The sequence below is a fragment of the Peromyscus maniculatus genome, chromosome 5, assembly GCF_049852395.1.
Source record: "Peromyscus maniculatus bairdii isolate BWxNUB_F1_BW_parent chromosome 5, HU_Pman_BW_mat_3.1, whole genome shotgun sequence".
Taxonomy (NCBI): Eukaryota; Metazoa; Chordata; class Mammalia; order Rodentia; family Cricetidae; genus Peromyscus; species Peromyscus maniculatus.
Window position 1 is genome coordinate 73,937,064 of NC_134856.1, and position 22,519 is coordinate 73,959,582.

At 45.0% G+C, this 22,519-nt stretch overlaps 1 long non-coding RNA gene across 1 annotated transcript in view; it reads right to left on the reverse strand.

The window, feature by feature from the left end:
* Positions 1-3,033: 3,033 nt before the first annotated feature.
* LOC121829507 (uncharacterized) overlaps positions 3,034-22,519 on the reverse strand; it is a 35,662-nt gene continuing 16,176 nt past the window's right edge. Inside the window, exon 3 of the long non-coding RNA XR_006072407.2 lies at positions 3,034-3,406. This is a non-coding gene — a long non-coding RNA (uncharacterized LOC121829507). The remainder of the gene's footprint in view (positions 3,407-22,519) is intronic.

Here is a 22,519-nt window from a genome sequence, read left to right on the forward strand (position 1 = left end):
TGAGAAATAACCAGACATTTTAAAGCTAGAGTTTAAACATCCATTGTTATTTGGAAGACCTTATTACTTTGGAGAGGATTTTTATATTAATGCCAAAAGTTGTGTTAACACTAAATTTAGCCCAGGAAATTGCAATAGCTGTTTCTCAGTTCGTGTTGGAAAGGGGGAACGTGTTTTGCAGTCTGTTTTAATAACAGAAAAGTGTAAGCTAATGCAGGTTGTGGGTTTGATCAGAGTCTGGTGTGTGGCAACCACTCTGTACAAAACATTTGATTCTTCAGTGGAATTCATTTTCAAATCTTAGAAACTTAAAATACTGAAAGTCTTGGGATTCATGTATGAGGCTGAACTAATCCACTCCAGGAGGAAGACAAAGCAGTAGTAGAGGACGATAGTTACATTCTTGTCCTTTAGTAGGTAAATTACAGCAAAGGGAAAAATGTAATGGGATATGAAAATAGAGCAAATTTATTACAAATAATGGAGCAGAAAGGGTTGCTACATGATATAGCTTCACAATCACTTTGAGGGGTGGGTTTTAATGAGAAGCCTCTGTTGCATGGGAACTAGGAATTGTAAGAATTATTTTTGCATTAAGAAGGGACTAAAATTAATTATTAGAAGCTCAGTAATCACCAAATAAACTCCGAGCTTTGAGGTTAAAAACAGACGACTATCTCCATGTTCAATTATACAGTATCAATTACTAATACAACCGATGTTTCAGTGTCTCAGCGCTACCAGATACCATCTTCTATGGAGATACCTTGGTATTAATTAATGACTTCTTTATTCTCATTATTCACAGGGAAAAATAGGGGTCGTGTCACATTAAAATTAAGATTATCTTAGTTTATCTGGGCTCTTAAACAAAGATCATTCAAACTAATTATATTTTGAATTAACAGAGGTAGGCAATTTATCGCTTAACTTTTTTTTTTCCAAAGATGGGAAAATAAAGACCAGAAAATAAGCAGAGTTTCATTTTAAAGACAGAAAGAAGCAAACATGTCCTGACTTTTGCAGTATTTCCCTTGCTAAAGGGGGAATGAGGGAACCGTAAAAGACGTGACTTTGCAAAGTCAAGTCCTTCTTAAAAGACTTGGATCGAAATTCTTGCTATGCAACAAGGATTCAAGTTTGATTAATTTTCTGCAAGCGACGTGACAGCGGTGTTTTAAAAGATTAATTAAAATTGAAGTGATACGGAGCAGGAATTCAACCTGCAGAGGCGTCCCTGGCGCCTTGGGGTGGGGGGTGTGCTTTGCAAGCGAGTCCCAAGCCCGAACTGCGGGCTTTCCCGAGCCTGGGACGCAATTCCCCGTCTCCTAGAGAGGAACGCGGAATTTGGCAGGGCGCCCGTCTGGTCGCCTGGCATCCCGAGCTGGCCGCCAGTTCTCGGGGGTGGGGACGGGGTGTGTCCCCCGGAACCCGCTGCGGAGAGAACTGCTAGCGCGCCTTTAGACCAGCCAGTGAGGACCTGGGTCAAGCTAGGAGGCGGGAGGGGGCTCCAGGAAGCCTGGAGCTGACAGCCACAGGCCGAGCCGCTGCTCCAGCAGCAGCACCTACTTGGTGACACCCTGCTCGTAAGGAGCCCTCCCCCACACCCGGCCTAGCGCAAACGTGCTGGAGTGCAGGGAGTGTGGATGGCACTCTAAGGAGATTCGTGCACTGGGCCGAGGTTGGGGAGGGCTCGGCCGCGCTGCGGCTGCTGGGCCCAGATCCTGGGCCTGGATAAGCTGTGCTACTTGGTCACCTCGGACCCGGGACCCGCAGGAGCTATTTACTGTGCAGTTGCCCTCCCATCCCCCCCACCCCGTAGTTTCCCGCTCTAGTTTCCCCTCCCCCACATCCTGCTCCCCGCGCTTTACTCGGTGAGACGCCTCCATCCGAGTAAGAAATTAAGCTGAACACAATTGTAACTGTACTCAGGGAGACACAATCGCCCAAGCCCTTGGGGTCACGCGCGGCAGAGAGGCGACGCGGGTGGCGCCGCCGAGGGTGGTGTGGTGTGGTGAGAGCTTTCGTTTGCAATCAGACTCTCCCGGGCGCGAAATACACTGTCCCATTCTCCCCACTGGGGACCCTGGATCCTCACTACGAGAGGCCGCGCCGCGCCGCGCCTGGCTGCCGGGACCCTGCGCCCAAGGTCCGAGGACGTCCCCAGCGACCTGCGGCGGGCGCTGGAGGTTCGGGCCCAAAAGGGTCCCTGGGACTTCTCAGCGCCGGGAAGTAGACGTGGTTTCTCTAGCCCCCGGCATCAGTCTTTACCCATCCTCTTCCTGGAGACCCGGGAGGCGGCGACGTGGAAAGAGGGGAGGAAAAGCCGGCCCGGAGCAGCTTAAGTCAAGGGGCGGTGGGGCGCCGGGGACTCTAAGGGCGCGAGGGCTGCGGGTGGGAAGCCAGGCGACAATCCCTTCCCCTCCGTGTGCAGCAGGGGCACCTCCTCCCTGGGGAACCCACCCAGCCGCTCCCAACCTGGAGAACAAAGGGTCTGGGAAGCACGGTCGGGGTCGGAGAACAGAGGTAGAGGGAGGCAGGAAGGCAGGCGGTGGGGGCAGGGGAGGGCGCCTGCCTGCACTTCCTTTCTGGGCCGAATGATGGAAAGCTCCACGCAGCAAGCGCCTCACTGAGGCTGCTTCGCAATCCAGAAGAGCTCGGGTTCCTTACCTAACGGCGGCACTCGCGCCCTTCCTCCCCTAGCGTCCCCACCCCCTCCGGGGACGAAGGCCAGGAAGCTGCCGAGCCTGCTGTGCCTTGGCGCGGGAGGAACCGCGAGGCAGCAGCGCCCCCTGCAGGTGTCAGGCGTTCCCGGACTCTTAAAGTGGAACCCGTCTGCTTCTCCACCGCGCCAGCGGCCATGGGTGGCTGCGGATAGTCCCCGCTCCACCCTCCGGCTTAAGTGTCCCCTAAGCAAAACAGGCCTGACGGTTCAGAACCCCAGAGCCTGTCTCTTACTGCTGCTATTTTCTGGACCCTCGGCCCCACCACCAGCAGGACCTCTTTTGTGGATGCCCCACTATGGATCTCGACAAGTCATCCTGATAATTCCCTGCAGTGTAAGAAGATGCCTAAATCCCGCGCCGAGGCGGTAAGACCAGAAGGGTGTCTCTGTATCTGGAAAGCAACCTTTTACTTTTGTTTATTAAACGTAGAAGGAAAGGGTCACCAAGGGTAGACATGAGCATGGGATGAGACTGGCCAATCCCGGAATCTTCTCACTCTCTGCAAACTCGTGGACAGGTGCCCGTGGGGGGAAACCACGTCTCGTGCATCTCAGCTTCAGCGAACTCAGCTCGGATACTTTATCCTTTTATTTTTCTTCCTTGAACCGACTGGTAAGAGTGTGAGAACTCAACGCCTCTTGGAAGTGCCCTCCACGAACTCCAGATTCTTGGAGGAAAGCCTATGAACAAGCAAGAAACAAGCCATCAGGTTTCCGCGTGGTCTCAGCAAATTCCCCCTGGACCCATTCCTGGCGGCGCCTGGGAGCGTGCGGCTGGCTGCAGGCGGTCCCTAGACTCCGGCACACCCAGGACCCAGGAGTCACGGAGGAGAACGAGGACGCGAGCGCGCTACGGCTTGAAGGCCGGCTGCAGGCTTTGGGCGTGTGGATCATCCACACCGTGGGAACTCCCCTCCCCCTGGGCACTGGGCCTGGGCTCCGCCCCGCGGGGTGGGAGGCCGACGGTCCCCGGGGTGGGTGCTGGCGCCGGAGAAGCGGAGTCCACGCGCTAGGCAGCTGTGGGCGAAGCTCGCCTGGGCAGGTGCCGCGGGGTCAGACCCGCCCCGGGGGTTGCAAACCGCAAGCGAAAGTCGAGAAGGGCAGGAGCTTGCCCACTAATCCGTTTTACACTGTGAAAACCGCAGGCCTGTCGCCTAAGAAGCAACTTTTTAATTTGGAAGCACATGGAGGGAAGAAGAAAAAAAAAATTAACATGAGAGCACACTTCCTTTCCTCCTTTCCTTACCGTCGTGAGCACCCTCGCTCCCCCCGCCCACACACTACACTTTTCAGCAAAAAGCTATCTTTCTGGTAGACAGGGAAATTGATCTGCACTTTGGATTGCTGGGGAGACTTGGACACGTAGGGAGCCCGGCGGGGATCCAGGCACATGCTGCAGCCCTGACTGCCAGGTTCTTCCCGGGCTTCTCACCGCAGGCCACGTGCTCCAGGCGAGCCCCATCCAGCACTTTCTCGCTGTGACTAGAGGGCAGTGGGTGGCATTTGAGTGTTGGCATTCCTTGAGAGCGCCTGCTCGGTCGGTGGATCTACCGGAAGGGTAGGGATTTGGGTTGGCTCGACTATGCAGGGGCTCTGAGCATCTACGTACGTGAAGGACCAGAAGGAACACTCACAGACGCCTCTCGCAGCTTTCCATGGGGAAACCACCAAAGTGGTTAGGTGCTGCACTCAGCAAAACTGGGTTTACCGCGTGCGGACCTGACGTGCTTAGGCCCTTGAGGAACCGCCAGAGAAAGGAGGAGAGCAGCAAGGGGTTGAATGGGGAACGCTGAGGGCCAAGTGAGCAAGTCCCAGGATAGTGGGTCCCTTCTTCCCTCTCCTAAGGGTCCCTCCCTTTTAGGCACTCTCTCTCACCGCCCAAATGTGTGCTCATGGCGATAGAAAGGGGAGGAAGGCAAGAGAAAGCCTGGAGAATGACCTTTATTTAAAAAAAGTAAAGCCGAGATAAATTACTTGGTGAAACTGTGGAAGTGGGGAGGGAAAGATGGATGGAGGCGGCGTTTCACTTCTTTTTTTGTCCTTTGAAACCTAGAACATTTTTAAAATACAAAATGTTAGAGGGGCAGGAAGTCTTCTAACATGTTTGTACGGTTGAGAGGTAGTGCTCATGAATTCATTTCGAAAGCATTTGCCGTGTCTCTGTGTGAAGATGAACTAATTTTGATGTAAAGCAAAACTTGGATCACAATTTTATTAACAGAAAATGTGTATAGTACTTTATAGTACTCCGGTCTGTTTCTGGGACAAGAGACAATAAATTTAAACGAGAAAACTCATGAATGTGTGACCCTCACCCCTCAACACACGCTGGTGTGTTTGCTTACTCACATATGAGCGTGCACAGATTAGTACACATGCGCAGACTTATGTAGACTTAACGCTATTTGTCAGTCTAGGCCCGTGTTTCGGTTTTCACTGAAGTTGGGACCTACCTTATTTCTGCCTGAGTATGCACTTTATATTATAAAGAGCATTTGTTAGCAAATAAAACAACTGTCTTTGCTCTGAATTTATTGCTTTGTAACTAAAAGGGAAATAACATTACTGAACTGTTCAAGTCATGTTTTTGTATCAAAATATCAAAAGATATTGAAAAGTATGCCACAGTCGTTCCAAATGTTCAGAAGGATGGCTTCCCATTTGTAGTCATATTTTGTAAAGTTACATCATGGTAATTGAAAATGACTACCCAGTGTGTGCATCCCATAAAGAGACAGGCTTATTCACTTTGCTGTATGCCACCAACAACTTAGAACTATCTGGTTTAAATTACTTAATGCCTACAGAAAAAAGGGTTAGAAAATTAGGAACTGTGCAGTTTTTGTGTGTTGGGCCTTTTATGAAGTTTTAATTAAATTAAATTTGTGCATGTGTGAGAGATGGACACAATTCAAGGATTCCTAAATGGTCTTGTAAAACAATGTATGGTTGTTTATAAAATTATATCCCCAAGTGATATTTTAGTGAAACTGAATGAATACAGATACAACTATTAAGTGGTTTTTTTTTTTTTCTTCTCACAAGTACAAGGCATATAAGAACTCACAGCTCATGCACTTAATTTGTTTCATAATAGGAAAACTGATGCTGATTTTCTCAGGGCATCTTAGTTATCAGAAGGGACGATGCCAAAATCATGTGATAAGCATCGCTTTTCCTATCTCATCATCATTGTCTACACGAGATTCTATCACAGGAAATATGCAAGAATATTGTGTTTGCTTCGGATGCTTGAAAATACAATACACTATAAAGTACTGAAAATATGATTCCAGCTTGACAATATCTTAGAAGTGGCCCATGTATCTCTTTTTGAAATGACTTTAATAATGACTGACTTTAATAATGTCAGGGAGGAAGGATTTCAATGGCAGGCGAGCAGTGATGAATGAACAGGAGGAACAATGAAGCTATTGACAAAACATGCTAACTTTTAGAATTCTATCTAAATTATTACTTTTCTTTCCGGTGCAGAGGGAGACATGCAAGTGTATCAATGTTCATCAAACTCGGGGTAATAAAAATGTGAGTGACAGTCAATGGCCTGTGACTGTAATGTGATTGTTAGTGTAGGTGAGGGAAGGCACTGGGGTGCTCCCTCTTGCTTAAGAAAGCTCAGTGGTCCACAGTTGAGATGCGGAGTTTGTAGAAAATGGAGACCAGGAAGGAGACGAAAGAAAGAAGGCTAAAAACAGAATAGAGAAAATTCCACAATTAAACAAGATTTGTTTTCTGTTTTAGACTTGACTCTTGTCGATGGTTCCTGCTAGCTATTTAGATGAAATAAATGGAATATCACTTAATAGACAGAGGCGTTGATACAATTTCCTCTCCAAAGATCTGATCCCTAGCATCCGAAGGCAACGAATTCAAGTTAGTATTGAACTTGAATTTGTTCTGCTGGAGTGAAAATTGGTTCCATTAGGCATCAGTCACAGAACTCTTGGAGACCTGGCTGGCGCTGTGGCTATGATCTCTCCAACCAGCTGTAACAATGAAGCCTTAAGTAATGCTGGGTGTGCTCTGGGAAACCATCCAGGGCTGCTGGATTGTTTTTTAAATTAAAGTTTCCTAATTTTATAGTCTTCATAAATCTGGACCAAGTTTAATTAAGGTCATCTGGGTGGGTAAAGCTTTAAGGAGTGACCATTTAGAAGACACAAAATATTTGGAATAGCTTAAAACATGAAATATTCTGTCACATACTGTCTTTCACAGGGACTCTTTTCTTAGCATTTTTTTTTTCTTACCCACTTACCCATACTTCTACCTCCTTCTTGTTGCAGATTTATAGTTCCCTGGGGGAAACCCTGGAAGAAGTAGTATATCAGACAGATATACTATCTGAAAGCTTAAAAGTTAGTGTCTGACTAGATAAATAAAAATCTAAACAATAGCTGCAAGAAAGAAAAAGAAAAAAATCAGCTTTATCTTAGGTGAACAAATATGACCAACATGTTAAGAGGAATGAAAAAAATGCATGTCATCTAAAAGTTCATAATTTAGGGGATGGAAATATAGCTCAGTTGGTGGAACATTTGCCTGGCATACAGGGACTTTTGAGTTTTATTCCAGGACCACAGAAAATCAGTGTGTATGCCTATAATCCCAACCTTCCCACCCAGAGGTGGAGGCAAAATCAGAAACTTAAGATCATAGTGAATTTGAGGCCAGCCTAGGATACAAAAAGGGAGAAAATCTTCATATTTTGCCTGTAGACTTATGAACTGAAGATATTTTTTAGAAATAAAATACATTGATTAGAAACTGTGGTATAGCCCCACTATTAAAGTATTTGATAGCTTTTATGAAATAAATAAATATGAGAATTTCAAAATGACTAATGAAAAACGATATTCAACTCAATAGAAAAGTGACAGTTTTAAAATCTCTTTAATTGTCATTTAAATTTATTTTCTATTCTTTTGAGCAGAAAATTTATAAATTTGCTATTTTTACATCAATTTCTCTTTTTATGTGCTATTTACTCCCTTGTGAACAAATACTACTAACTGAGTTAATAGTACCAAACACAAGTCATAAAATCTCACAGGTAGGGGCTGGAGAGGTTATGAGCATTTTTCCTGCTGTAGAAGAACCAGGTTCAGTTTCCAGCACCCATGGCAGCTCACAGCTATTTGTAACTCCAGCTCTAGGGACCCCATGCCCTTTTTTTTTACCCCTGAAGCATCAAGCACACAGTTGATATATGTATATATGTGCAGGTCAAAAATTCATTCATAAAATAAAACAAATCTAGGTTAAAAAATCCCATAGGTAATATTTGGCACTAGATAGACATTTAAAAAACTTACGGTGTGTGTGTGGCCTTATGCGTATTAGGCAAGCACTCTACCAACTGAGCTACGTATGTTCCAAGTTTCTGCATTAGATTAGATTTTTAACTTCTTTTGTCTACAATGGCAGATACCAGTGTTTTCTTTCTTTCTCTCTTTCTTTCTTTCTTTCTTTCTTTCTTTCTTTCTTTCTTTCTTTCTTTCTTTCTTTCTTTCTTTCTTTCTTTCTTTCCTCTCTCTCTCTCTCTTCCTCCCTCCCTCCCTCCCTTCTTCCTTCCTTCCTTCCTTCCTTCCTTCCTTCCTTCCTTCCTTCCTTCCTTCCTTCCTTTTTTTTCTTTTATTTAATGTTTTCCAAACAGGGTTTCTCTGTGTAGCTTTGGCTGTCGTGGAACTCACTCTGTAGACCAGGCTGGCTTCAAACCCACAGAGATCCACCTGCTTCTACCTCCGAAGTGCTGGGATCAAAGGTGTGCACCATCACTGCCCAGTCAGTGTTTGTTTATTTATTTATTTATTTATTTATTTATTTATTTATTTATTTATTTATTTATTATCTATCTATCTATCTATCTATCTATCTATCTATCTATCTATCTATCTATCTATCTATCTGCATGCACACCTTTATTCCAGAAGAAGGCTTCAGATTCTGCTATAGATGGCTTGTGTGACACCATGTGGTTGCTGGCAATTGAACTCAGGACCTCTGGAAGAGCAGCCAGTGCTCTTAACCAGTGAACCATCTCTCCAGCCCCCTCCAGTGTTTTCTTTTTTGATTTTTTTTGAGACAGGGTTTTTCTGTGCCTGGCTAGTGTTTTCAATAAGTGGGAGAATTAATGCCATCTTCAATAAATTTGTAACTCAGGACCCAAACTGATCTTATTTTATGGTAAATGGTTAAAAGTAGGTGAAGGAAACAGTTTGCATTTCTCTTGCTAAGTGGAAACTGAGAAACAGTCCTCAGAATCCATTGAAGTATCTTTTGTTTTCCTATGTATTTTAATTTTTATTCTGTGTGTGTGTGTGTGTGTGTGTGTCTGTCTATGCACCATGTGTGAACAGTGCTCGTGGGGGACCAGAAGAGGGTTTTAGATCACCTGAAACTGTAGTTGCAGATAGTTGTAAGCCACCATGTGGGTGTTGACAGTTGAACCCAAGTCATCTGGAAGAGCAGCAAGTGCTCTTAACTGACGAGCCATCTCTCCAGCGCCAAGTCTTTCTTTTTCTATTGTTCTTGTTTATATAAAAGATATAATGGCTCCCGAAAACAAATCATTGAGTTACAACAACAGTGGCAACATCTTTATTAAAAGGCAATGCCAGGCAAGGGCACCAGGCATGCAAGGCAGACATGCAGACAAAACACTCCAGCATGCAAAATGAAAATAAAGGAAAAAAAAAGTTCAGGCCTACACGACTCCTATAGGTGAGATGGTGTAGCGGTAAAGACCATTGGCTGCTCTTCCACAGGACCTGGGTTCAATTCCCAGCACCCACATGGCAGCTCACAAGTAACTAGAAATACATGCAGGCAAAATACCAGCATACATAAAATAAAAATTAAAAAAAAGTACTCTATAGATTGTTCCAGAAGTTGCCTGTCAGAATTCCGCTTTTTCCATTTTCCCCCCCTAGATCTGTTGAAAGGCAGTTGCTTTGTCCTGTAGGAGTCTTGTTCTTCCCAAGACAGAGTGGAGGGAATGCATCCAGCAGTTGCAGGAGCATTGTCTTTGACACCGTGTCTCAGGGGGCTTAGGTGGCAAGTGGGCGGCATAAGCAGAAAACTTAGGTCACTGCCAGACTACAGTACTGAGCGGGACTGCCATGGCCAACAAGAGCGGGAGAGGGAACAGCTGCATTAAAAAGAACTAGGGAGTGAAAGGCAAGTGTGTGTGTGTGTGTGTGTGTGTGTGTGTGTGTGTGTGTGTGTGTGTGTGTGTGACTATTTGCATGGAGCTGTTTGTGAACTCTTTGTATCTCAATTCTCATCCCTACTAGGCAACTGCTTTATCACTGCACTGTAGCCCCCGCCCTCTCGTTTACAGGGTATCGGTTAATTGTGCAGGCTGGCCTTGAACTCACTGTGTATGTAACCCCGGCTGGCCTCCAGTTTGCAATCCTGATGACAGTCAAGAACCAGCAGGTTCACTTTTTTTTTTTAAATAATAAACTTATAATTTTCAAAAAGCTTTGTTTGAGTATTTTTTTTTTTCATGTTTTAGAAATGAGAACTACTACAATTATTATTACTGTTTGCTTGAGGATTTCACCCAGGGCATGCTAGGTAAGTGCTTTAGTACTGAGCCACATTCTCAGTCTGTCAGTCCTCGAAAGATTTATTCATTTTTATTTTATGTTTAGGAGTATTTTGCCTACAAATATGTATGTGTGCTACATGTGTGCCTGTCACCCTCAGAGAGTGTGGGAGCCCCTGTACCTGGAGTTAAGGACAGTTAAGGTCCACCATGTGGTCTTGGGAACCAAACTTGGGTCCTTTGCACAAACAGCAAGTGCTCTCTAACGGCTGACTCATCTCTCCAGGCTTCTCCTTGGTTTTGAGTCAGGGTCTGGCTATCTTGCCCAACCTGACTCTCAAACTTCTGGGCCTAAACCATATTACTGCCTCAGCCTTCCCAGTGACGGAGACCGTGGTTTGTGGTTTTAAAATTGGAATTACAAAGTTGCTTATTATATCCCAGCGTTTTAGAGGTAGAGGCAGGAGGATCAGAAGTTCAAGATCTATTTTCCCTAGTGTGGCCACCATGTATTATTAGGGAGCCCCTTGAAAAACAGAACAACAACAACCAAACAACAAACAAAACAAAAACCACAAAGGACCCACATAGATACCAACCCACATTAGATACCAACATCTGCAGATGCTCAAGTCCTTCATATACAGCGATGTATTTGCATGTAACATACATGTCCTTCCATGGATGTACTCTAGATTGCATGTCATAACTAATATAATGGAAATGCTACACAAGTAGGTTCTTTTCTTTTTTAATTGTATTATTTAGAAAATAATGACATGAAAGAAAAATTATACATGTATGGTACCAAGCAATTTTTTTTCTCTAAAAGACAATTATTTTATTACGTGTATTTGCATGTATCTGCATGAGTTTATGTGTACCATGTGCATGCAGGTACCCAAGAAAACCAGAAAAGGGCGTCAGATCCTCTGGAACTGGAGTTACAGGTGGTTGTGAGTTGTTTAACATGGGTACTGGGAGGGCTGGAGAGATGGCTCAGAGGTTAAGAACACTGACTGCTCTTCCAGAGGTCCTGAGTTCAATTCCCAGCACCCACATGGTGGTTCACAACCATCTATAATGAGATCTGGTGCCCTCTTCTGGCGTGCAAAGTTACATGGTGGCAGAATGTTGTATACGTAATAAATAAATAAACAAACAAATAAATAAGATTTATTAAAAAAAAAAACATGGGTACTGGGAACAAACAAGGTCTCACTGTGTAACCCTGGCTATCCTGGAACTAGATAGGTAGGCCAGGCTGGCCTTGGAGTCACAGGGATTCACCTGTCCCTTCTGGGATTAAAGGCCACACTCTGCTTTGCTGTTTTTTGTTTTTGTTGTTGTTGTTTATTTAGAATTTTTTAAACCTAATTGGCAGAAACTGAAGAGGCAGAACCTGTGCATAAGTCGGATAGACTGTATATATTATGTAGGACTTCTTTTTTCCAAAAATTTTATCACATTTATTTATACACGGAGGTCAGAGGATAATCTGAGTCAGTTCTCTCCTTCCTCTATGCGGGTCCTGTGGATAGAACTGGGGTCCTCAGGCTTCAAGCAAACTCTTCCCTGCTGAGCTATCTCATCATCTCAGGTTTTGAAATAATTATAGGTTGTGGAGACGATACATGGAGTTACTGCGTATGCATTATCTCACAGATACTCCGTTTTCTTTCTTCTCTTGTTTCGAGGCAGAGTCTTGTTATATAACCGTGGTGGGCTGGAGCTCACTGCAAAGACTAGTCTGGCCTTGACTTTACTATGATTCTCCAGCCTCTGCTTCCCCAGTGCTTAGATTACAGTCGTGGACCTCTGCGTCATACTGACTTCTGAGAACACTGCAAATCAAGGTTAGCAACTTTCCCAGTGCACTGTTATTAACCGTGTTCCCTGTGTCCTACAGTAGATCATGAACTTACGCCTCCTGTTTAACAGGTTCTTCTAAACTCTGCTCCTCAAATACAACTCCCTCTTCAGTCTTTCTTCTAGTACTTTATCACCTCATCCAGGACGAGCTGAAGGATGCTTTCAAGAGTGTGTGTGTGTGTGTGTGTGTGTGTGTGTGTGTGTGTGTTACCAGGAAGTGACCCCAGGGCCTTGTGAGTACTAGGCAAGCACTAGCTTATATTTTTAAAAAATTTTGTATTTTGATATAGGGCCAACCTAAGTTGCCTAGTGTTAGGTTTTTTTTTTTTTTTTTTTTTTTTTTTTTTTTTTTTGGTTTTGTTTTGTTTTTGTCAATTGGACACAAGTTAGAGTCATCTGGGAAGAGAGAAACCTCAGTTGGAAAACCACCTCCATAAAAACCAAACACGACTGGAGGGGAAAAAAAGTCAACATAATGATGCCTAACAATATTCTGACTCATAGATGGGTGCCTAGCCCAATTGTCATCAGAGAGGCTTCATCCGGCAATGATGGAAACAGTTGCAGAGACCCACAGCCAAACATTAGTCTGAGCTCAGGGAATCCTGCAGAAGACGGGGAGGAAGGACCGTTAGAGTCAGAGGGGTCAAGACACCACAAGAAAACACACAGAATCAACTAACCTGGGCTCATAGGGACTCACAGAGTCTGAATCAGCAACCAGGGAGCCTGCATGGGGCTGACCTAGGCCCTCCGCATGTATGTGGCAGTTGTGTAGCCTGTTCTACTTGTGGGACTCCTAACAGTGGGAACAGGGGCTGTACCTAACACTTCTGATGGCTCTTGGGAACCTATTCCTCATACTGGGTCGCCTTGCCCAGCCTTACTACAAGGGGAGATGCTTAATCCTAAGGCAACTTGATATGCCTTAGCTAGGGGAGGGTGGAGGGTAGCTGGGGAGGGTGGAGGGTAGCTGGGGAAGGTGGAGGGTAGCTGGGGGAGGGTGGAGGGTAGCTGGGGGAGGGTGGAGGGGAGCTGGGGGAGGGTGGAGGGGAGCTGGGGAGGGTAGAGGGGAGCTGGGGAGGGTGGAGGGTAGCTGGGGGAGGGTGGAGGGGAGGTAGGGAAGGGGATGAGAAAAGAGAAGGGAGAAGAAACTGCAGTTGGGGTGTAAAATAAATAAATAAATTTAATTAAGAAAAAGAAAAGAAAAGAAAAGAAAAATCACCTGTAGCTAGAGTTTTCCTGCCTGGCCCACAGTCAGGACAAATCTCTCTCACCCACCAGTCCCACAGCTGTTCAGACCCAACCAAGTAAACACACAGAGACTTATATTGCTTACAAACTGTATGGCTGTGGCAGGCTTCTTGTTATCTAGTTCCTGTATCTTAAATTAACCCATATCTATTAGTCTATAAGTTGCCACATGGCTCGTGGCTTACCGGTACCTTACATCTTGCTTTTCATGGTGGCGGCTGGCAGCGGCTCTCTCTGCCTCAGCCTTCCACTTCCCAGAATTCTCTCTCCTTGTCCCACCTCTGCTTCCTGCCTGGCTACTGGCCAATCAGTGTTTTATTTATTAACCAGTCAGAACAACACATTTAACATACAGAACATCCCACAGCAGCCATCACCATCAGACTAGTCTATAGGCAAGCCTGTGAGACGTTTTCTTGACTAATGATTAATTAATATGGAAGGGTCTGTCCACTGCCATCTCATTAAGAGGTCCCTGGGCAGGTGGTCCTGGGGTATATAAGAAAGCAAACAGGGCAAGCCATGGGAGCAAGCCAGTAATCAGCATGCCCGCCTAGCCTCTGCTTCAGTTCTCCTGCTTCCAGATTTCTGCCTTGAGTTCCTGCCTTGACTTCCCTTCATGACCGACTATAAGCTGTAAGAACAAAGAACCCTTTCCTCCCCAAGTTGCTTTTGGTCATGGACTTCATCACAGCAACAGAGAAGTAACTAATACACTGGCCTTGAACTCCTTTATGTAGCCCATGTAGGTCTCTAATTCATCATCTTCTGCCTCAGTCTCCCAAATAGCTAAGATTTCAGACATTCACCATCTTGCTTTCAGTATTTTACTTGGAAATCACTGTAGCACACTCCAAAAATTCACTAGGTGTATTTACTATTATCCACATTACCAACCATGACATTTCTTCACCCATTTCTGAGTTGTAGAATAGAAATAATCGTTTTCAGATTACAGTAAGACTTTCACTTTCTGGACTGTGCTAATGATACGTTATATATATATATATATATATATATATATATATATATATATATATATATATATATATATAAAACCTTGTACTAATAGTGTCCTTGCTGCTTCTCCAGCCTCTCTCCAATCCCCAAACCACACTCATATATTTTAGATTTTGTCCTGGTTATACTTCACAACCAATGCCAACAGTAGGATCAATAAGGGAAGCAGAATCTTGAGAAGTGTTAGGGAAATGAGAGACTAGAGACATTGTACAAATGTAAGAGGAACCAGAGAAGTCAAGATCTGCCATAAAGATTCAAAAGAGACACACTGTCCATCCAGTCTGTGTGAGGTCTGGAATGGGTAGACCAGTTGTTGCTGCAGAGAAACCCTTGATGTTATGTGCTGCTCAGAACCTGCAGTGGAGAGACCTCTGAAAGGTCTTTGGGCCGCTGATGCCTCTGTGGGGCTGCTCTACGGCTTCTGATGGTTTGCCTGTTATTTGGACATCTGATGGTTGGGAAGAGTAGCTGGATGCATAGTGAGAGAGAATGTTGATCAGTTGGGGCCACCAAGCACCTGAGATTGTCTCCCATGTCTGACTGTAGACCCCCGACGGTAATTGCTGTTGCTTCATGTCTACCTTTCAAGTTCCAGTTGATAATAATTTTTTTTGATCAATTCTAACATTAAACATAGAGGGAAGGGGCATTCTGGGACCTGTAGTTATCTGAGTTGACAATAGCACAATCCAGCACTCAACCTATCCACTCCATGGTGCCTATGGAAATGATACCCCAGAAGAACAGGAACCATGCATTTATGTGTATGCGGGGTGTACAGTGGAGGGGGAAAAGGGATGGTGGTATGCCAGTTTTGCAAATTGGTACAGCTTGGGCCAATGAGATGCCTTAGTGAGTAAAGGTGCTTATTGCCAAACTTGATGACCCGAGTTCAATATCTGAACCCACATGCTGTAAGGACTTTTGCAAGTTGTTTTCTGACCTCCACACATGCACCATGGTGCGCATAATAAATATACAGATAAAATAAAAAACAAAGACAATTCATACCATTTGATTTTCTGTTGGGAAATAGAGTTCAGTTCTACTCTACACCAGTGGCTTTCAACGTGTGATTTCACATTTACATCTACACCCAATATCCTATGTCATATATTCTTGCCACCCCATTTGAAATGGATCTTGTCAAGGATGTGAATGACTCTTAGATACTAAATCCAATGCACTTAAAAAAAACTTATCTTCAGAGGTGAAATGAGAATTTACCACTCCTTTCCTTATACACCTTTTTTTTTCTGTGTGTACATAGCATGTTTTTGCGGTGTGTGTGCTTGTATATGGGGTGCATGGGCCTGTGTGTATGCATACAGAGACAAGAAGACATTGTTGGGTGTTTTCCTCTGTTCTCTATCTTTTTCTTTTTAAAAGATAGGTAAATTCTCTTAGTGAAACTAAAGTGCAGTGTTTCAGGCTGTCCAGGGAGCTCCTGTGATATATGCATCTTTGTCCTGAGTGCTGGGTTACAGACATGCACTGCCTTTATCTGGGTGCTGGAGATTTGAACTCAGATCCTCTTGCTTTCACAGTAACCATGTTTTACCCCCCCCCCCCCAGGCATCTACTAAACCTCTCCTACCCTTTCTTCCTCCAGTTCCTGTATGGCATCTTCTTTCACTTCTTTTGTTCTGTCCATTCACTAAGAACTCGTGGTCAGATTGTGTTCGAGGCTTTCTTGTGTTTGGTGGTGAGCTGGAGCCAGCTCGCAGAAGCTCCCGAGGCCCAACTGGGCACACCCCTTCACAACTCCGTGTTCAGCGATGACAAGTTGGTGACTTGAAACTGGTTCGGGTGTTTATACCACAGACACCAGCAAATGCTACAAACGAGGCCCCCCTTAGCCGCCGAGATGGAAGCTAGCCCCCGAATATCACTGTGCTTGTTCTTCACACTCTCCCTGCATAATCCACAGTTACAGGCTCGAGAATCGTCTGCACTGTCACGTCTTTTCCCTCCAGGGAAGAGTTGTCTGTAGGCCCAGTTTTTCAAACTCCTTCTGGCTTCACTTGGCTGTTCCATGGCCCATCATATTTCTCCTTAAAACTGCTCTTTCTTTTTTTAATTCTCTCTCCATGATTGGCACCATCATCAACCTCTCTCTCACCCTCATCTCTCCATTCCTTATTCCATCCTGAGATAGGCTATTACTCCTCCAACTGCTCTCTCTCTCTCCTCCTTTCTCATTCTGGGAGTCAAACCCAGAGCCTCACAGATTCTAGGTAAATGCTCCACCGCTGAACTACACTCTCAGCTCCCTGCTGTTGGAAGCGGAGGTCTCTCCCTGTTGCTCTGGCTGAACCTGCACTTCTGAACGATGAGATGACGGTTGAGCATCACCACACCCGGCAATTCCAATTCTTTCTGAAACCCCTCTGCTCCTTATACCCACTGCAACAGCCCTCAGACAACATTTCTTTTCTAGATTATTGCAAAAACTTCTTCCAAATTGGCTTTCCTCCTTTTGGTCTTCCTCCTGCCAATCTGTTCTCTACAATGCCGCCAGGATGATCTTTCAGAGGCACACATATGAACATCTCATCCCATTCCCTCGTCTGGAACCCTTGCCTAATCCTTATAGCCGCTGCTCTTAGTGATAAAAGTCCAGCTTGTTTTACATAGTGCACAGACTACTACACTAAGTTCTGTTGTTATGTCCCCTCCCACCTTGTGATGGGGTCTGCTATAGCCCACGTTGGCCTTGAACTTGATATGTAGCTGAAGATGACTTTGAATTGCAGATCCTCTTGTGTGTCCCTTCCCTGTGCTGGTATTACAGGCACGTGCTGTTCTGCTCCACTTGGATGGGGCTGGGAATCGAACCAGGAGCTTCAGGCATGCTGGGCAAGCACTCTGCTAACTGAGCTAAGTCGTCTCCGACCTCTCTTTTCAGTCTCATGGGTTGCTGCAGCTTCTTCTGACTCCATCTCACCCATCCCTTCCCACTAAGAGTTTTCACCTCTTGGACTTCTGTGTGATGTGCTTTGGCCCAGACTGATGAGACAGACACACCTTTAATTCCAGCATTTGTGAGGTAGAGACAGGTAGATGTCTGTAAATTCAAGGCCAACCTGGTCTATATAGTGAGTTCTAGGCCAGCTAGGACTACAGAGTGAGACCTTGTCACAAACAAACAAACAAACAAACAAACAACAACAACAGGAAAAAAGATCAAAAGATTTGGGGTAGAGAGCATAGCTTAGTGGTTAAAATATTTGCTTAGTGTGTACACAAAATCCTAGATTATACCCCAGCACAAGAAAAAAAATCCAACAGAGCCCCTCTGCCTCTCTGCCTTCATCTTTATTCTAGAAGTCATTTCTTTAATGCGGCAGAGTAAATGCTGTATGTTTATCGGGCCATGAATGAAACAGAAATGAAAGTTGCACATTTTACTTCCAGAGCCAGTGTGTTAAGTATGCTGCTGCAACATCCTACCACCAACCACTTCTGGCCCCTGCCCTACAAGCTAGGAGCTGACATGGGGATGGTTTAGTCAGCCAGCACCGAAAGGTTTTGAGAATCCATTTCTTTTTTTTTTTTTAAATAATTTATTTTTTATTTTATGTATATTGGTGTTTTGTCTGTGTGAGGGTCCCCTGGTCCGGACCAGGAGTTACAGACAGTTGTGAGCTGCCATATGGGTGCTGGGAATTGAACCTGGGTCCTTTGGAAGAGCAGTCAGTGTTCTTAACCACTAAGCCATCTCTCCAGCCCTGAGAGTCCATTTCTATACTTGCTTTAGACTTGATTGGTCTTTCTCTGTTTCTCTGTTTCTCTCTGTCTTTCTGTCTTTGTTCTCTCTCTCTCTCTCTCTCTCTCTCTCTCTCTCTCTCTCTCTCTCTCTCTCTCTCTCTCCCTCTCTCTCGTTTCCATAGCACTGTCTTTCTTTTCGGTATAGAATTATCATTGTATTATACAACGGTTCATTATGATAACTGTAAGTTCTCTGAGGCTGGGGATTGGATCTTGTTCATTATTGCCTATCATAGCATTGTGTACAATGGTTACTCATTGTCAGTTGCCACACAAATGCAGACCCATCTTTTATCTTGAGTAATTGCAGTCCTGGGGATCGAACCCAGAGCCTCATACAGGCTAGGCAAGTATCCTGACCTTGACTTACACCCCCAGCCTTCATCCTATTAATCAGCGAGTGCTAAGGAGGCACTCATACCTTCAGCCTTTATCCTGTTAATCAATGAGTGCTCATGCTTGCATGAAGCCCAGTGGGTGGTCTGGATGAGAAATGTCCCCATAGGCTCAAGGTGTAGGTGAACACTTGTTTCCCAGTCGGTGGTGCTGTTTTGGGGGGTCACGGAAACTTTAGGATGTGGAATCTTGCTGGAGGAAGGCTTTGTGGATTTGTATCCTCATCCTGTTTTCTCTTTTCGCTCTCTGTTTCCTACGTGTGGACAAAGATGTGATGAGGTGGTTTCCTGCTCCTGCAGTTTTGCCATGTCTTCCATGACATTGTGGACTCTGTCCCTCTGGAGCCATAACCCCAAATAAATTCTTTTTTCTTTAAGTTGCTTTTGATCATAGTGTTTTGTCACAGCAACAGAAAAATAAGTATACACACAGAGCCTATCTTTTGCAGCTGCTTGCCTCTCCCCACGTTTTCTAATAATAATGGAAATATACTCAAATTATATAATATATACTCATAATAAACTCAAAAGGACAAGTTTTGCTTTTAAACCCTGGGTAGAGGGCTCTGGGGACATAGCTCGGTGGTTAAGAGCACTTGATGCTCTTTCACAGGACGCAGGTGTGATTCTCAGCACACACATGGCAGCTCACAACTAGCTGTACCTCGAGTTCCAGGGGACTGATGTCCTATTCGGCCTCTGTGGGCACCAGGCACACATGTGCATAGACATCCATGAAGGCAAAACACACGTAAACATAAAAAGCAATAGTGTACAACTCTTAGGAAATAAACACAAGGCAGAGGTAGAGCTGTGGAATGGAATGAGTTCTTAAGCGGACTTTGGTTTTGGACTGCAGTTCTTTCAGTCCGTGTCCTGTGATATCACCACTAAAGGGGGGCAGGAGTGAGCCCAGACATGGCTTCGTGGATCTCCACAGATGCCCACAGAGGGCCTCCCAAAGAAAAGCTCACAATCACGGAAGCCTTCATTTCTGAGTTCTAAACACTGGGACCAAGTAGCTGGGTCTGGCCAGGTTAGCTACCCCAGCCTCACACTCTGAAGAAAGCTATCCCTTGTGATGCTCTACCAGGCTCCCAGTCACCTGTGCCACATCAGTCTCCATCTCCTGGTGAGTTCCTCACTTTGAAAATGTTGATGTCCTTTGTTCCTACCAGTTCTCCAGCCTTCAGAGAGGCCGCAAGTCTCAAAGAAAGGGGCGAGGTGTGATTGCTTCTTCCCAGGATGCTTTCATCCCCAAACTGTAGCTGAAAGTTTTCTCCAGTCCCGCTCGGCCCCGCCATCCCACAGCCACTTCTAAAATAATCACTTAGAGGCATAATGTTATTTACAAACTGTATGGCCTATGGTAGGCCTCTTGCTAGCTAGCTCTTATATCTTAAATTAACCCATTTCTATTAATCTATGTTTTGCCATGTGTTCCATGGCTTTAACGGTCTGCTGGCATGTTGCTTTTTGGGTGGCAGGCTGGCATCTCTCCAGACTCCACCTTTCTCTTTCCTGTCTCTCTCCTTGGATTTCCCTCCTGCCTCTAAGCTGCCTTGCCATAGGCCAAAGCAGCTTATTTATTAACCAGTGGGAACAACACATATTCACAGTGTACAGAAAGACATCCCCCAGCACCAAGCAGGTTTATTTCCATGACCAAGCTTTGAGAGAGACTTTGTCAGGTCAGAAAATATGACCCTGGACCTCCTGCCTCCACTTCATGATTGGATATACTTTTATTATTATCAATATTAATCTCATCAGATTTTTTTTTTCTTTTGAGACACAGTCTTGCTATATAGCCCAAACCGGCCTTGAATTTTTAACCCACCGCCTCCTAAGTGCTGGGATTACAGGTATGCCCACCGTGCTTGGCAATGTCAGCAAGGTTGCTTATATTTTTGGTTCGGGGTTCTAACCTACCCTGTGTGCACGCACACTAAACAAAAATCATTTCTTTACACGCCAAACCCTCATCAAAAAAATTTCTTAAATATTAGGAAAATGTTGAGTTTACAGTAGCATTTTTTTTTTTTTTTTTTTTTTGGTTTTTTCGAGACAGGGCTTCTCTGTGTAGCTTTGCACCTTTCCTGGAACTCGCTTTGGAGACCAGGCTGGCCTCGAACTCACAGAGATCTGCCTGCCTCTGCCTCCCGAGTGCTGGGATTAAAGGCATGCGCCACCACAGCCCGGCAACAGTAGCATTTTTACATTTCCAACAATTCTATTTCCTTGAAAGATCATGTTTTACCACCAGACACCAACAATGTCAGCTTATTTCTTGTCCTTGAAGAGACAGGTTGGTCTCAAACTTTTGATCTCCCACCCATCTTGAAGGACGTGAGATGACCAAAGAAGGTGGTGTGGGCTAACTGTTGAATTTTGGATTCTACACGAATAGCCTGTCGGGAGGGTCTGGGGACTTTTCATATCCTTGGTTGCTCTTGTTGATCACAGCAGATATAGGAAGGGTCTTAGGATGTTCTTCATTCTTTTCTTCTGCTAGTTCTGTGTCTGTCTACCCCCGAGGCCTCCTCCTTTCCTTCTTTGTATATTTCCTTGAGTGACTAGCTTTTTTCTAAAGCTCCATGCTTCCCGATTGGAGCTTCAGCAAAAGTCCAAAGCCTCTTTGTCCCATTTATATTCTATTTTCTAGGCAGACATATCCCATTTCCCCACAGGAGAAAAGTTCTTCTACGATGAGACTAGGAGTGAATTTCCATGCCCTTGAGGGAAAGCGAAAGGAATACTCTGTTCTCATGAATATGGTGGAGGTGATGCGGGTCAGAGGAAGCCAATGCCTGATCAAGATCAAGCAGAAGCTGTCCTTGGCAGTATCTGATGTCTGGGTTTTTTGTACTAGAGGGTTAAGACCCATAATTCCAGCCCAGCGGTGTTAGTGAACCCCTTTAATCCCAGCAGGTGGATCTCTGTGAGTTCGAGACCAGCCTGGTCTACAAAGTAAGTTCCAGGACAGCTGGAGCTGTTACACAGAGAAACCCTGTTTCAAGTAAGCAAGCAAACAAACAAACAAAACAGATTCATAATACCAAGGGACTGGGGAGATGGCGCAGATGGTGAATTGTCTGCTATAAAAGCATGAGGACCCGAGTTTGGACCCCAGTACCTACATAAATAAACAAACAGACAAAAAATGGGTGCCATGTCTGTAACCTCAGTGTTGGGGTCTGGGGCTTGGGTGAGGTGGAGGTAGGCAGATACTTGGAACCCTTGGCCGGCTAGCCAGCCTAGCCGAACCAGTCAGCTCTAGGTTCAGTCAGGGACCGTCTCAAAAAATAAGGTGGAGAGCAATGGAGGAAAAAACATCTGATGTTGATGTCTGGCTTCCACACAGATGTGCACACGCACACACACACACACACACACACACACACACACACACACACACGCACGCGCACACACGCACACATCCCTGAAAACACGATAACCCCACCTCCCTCATAATTTTAAAAGTCTTAACTGGAAAAAAGCAAACCCCAAAACCCAAGAGCCGTGAGTGCTTCATTATCCGATCTGTGAAGGGCCTTCCAGGCTCCAGTTTCTCTTCCTGATCCAGTCTTCAGCTGACTGCAAGAGTTATCTTTCTAAAACACAAATCCTCTCCCCAGCTTGAATGTCACCTCCAGCACAAAATCTAAGTGATTTAGCACAAGGCCCGGAGGCCTCTGGAATTCTATCTTCCCCCAGGACTGTGTGTTTTTCCCATTCTTTCCCATGTCGTCCCCACCTGCCCCTCATCCTCGAGCGAGGCTGTTCTGAATTGTTCCTATTCCACGTCTCTCCAAGTTCACCTGTTGAGTGAGGATCTTGTTAAGGACAATTTCTGAGGACTTTTCTACTCTTTCTCTTAAAGAACTCTTTACAAAGGGAATGTGA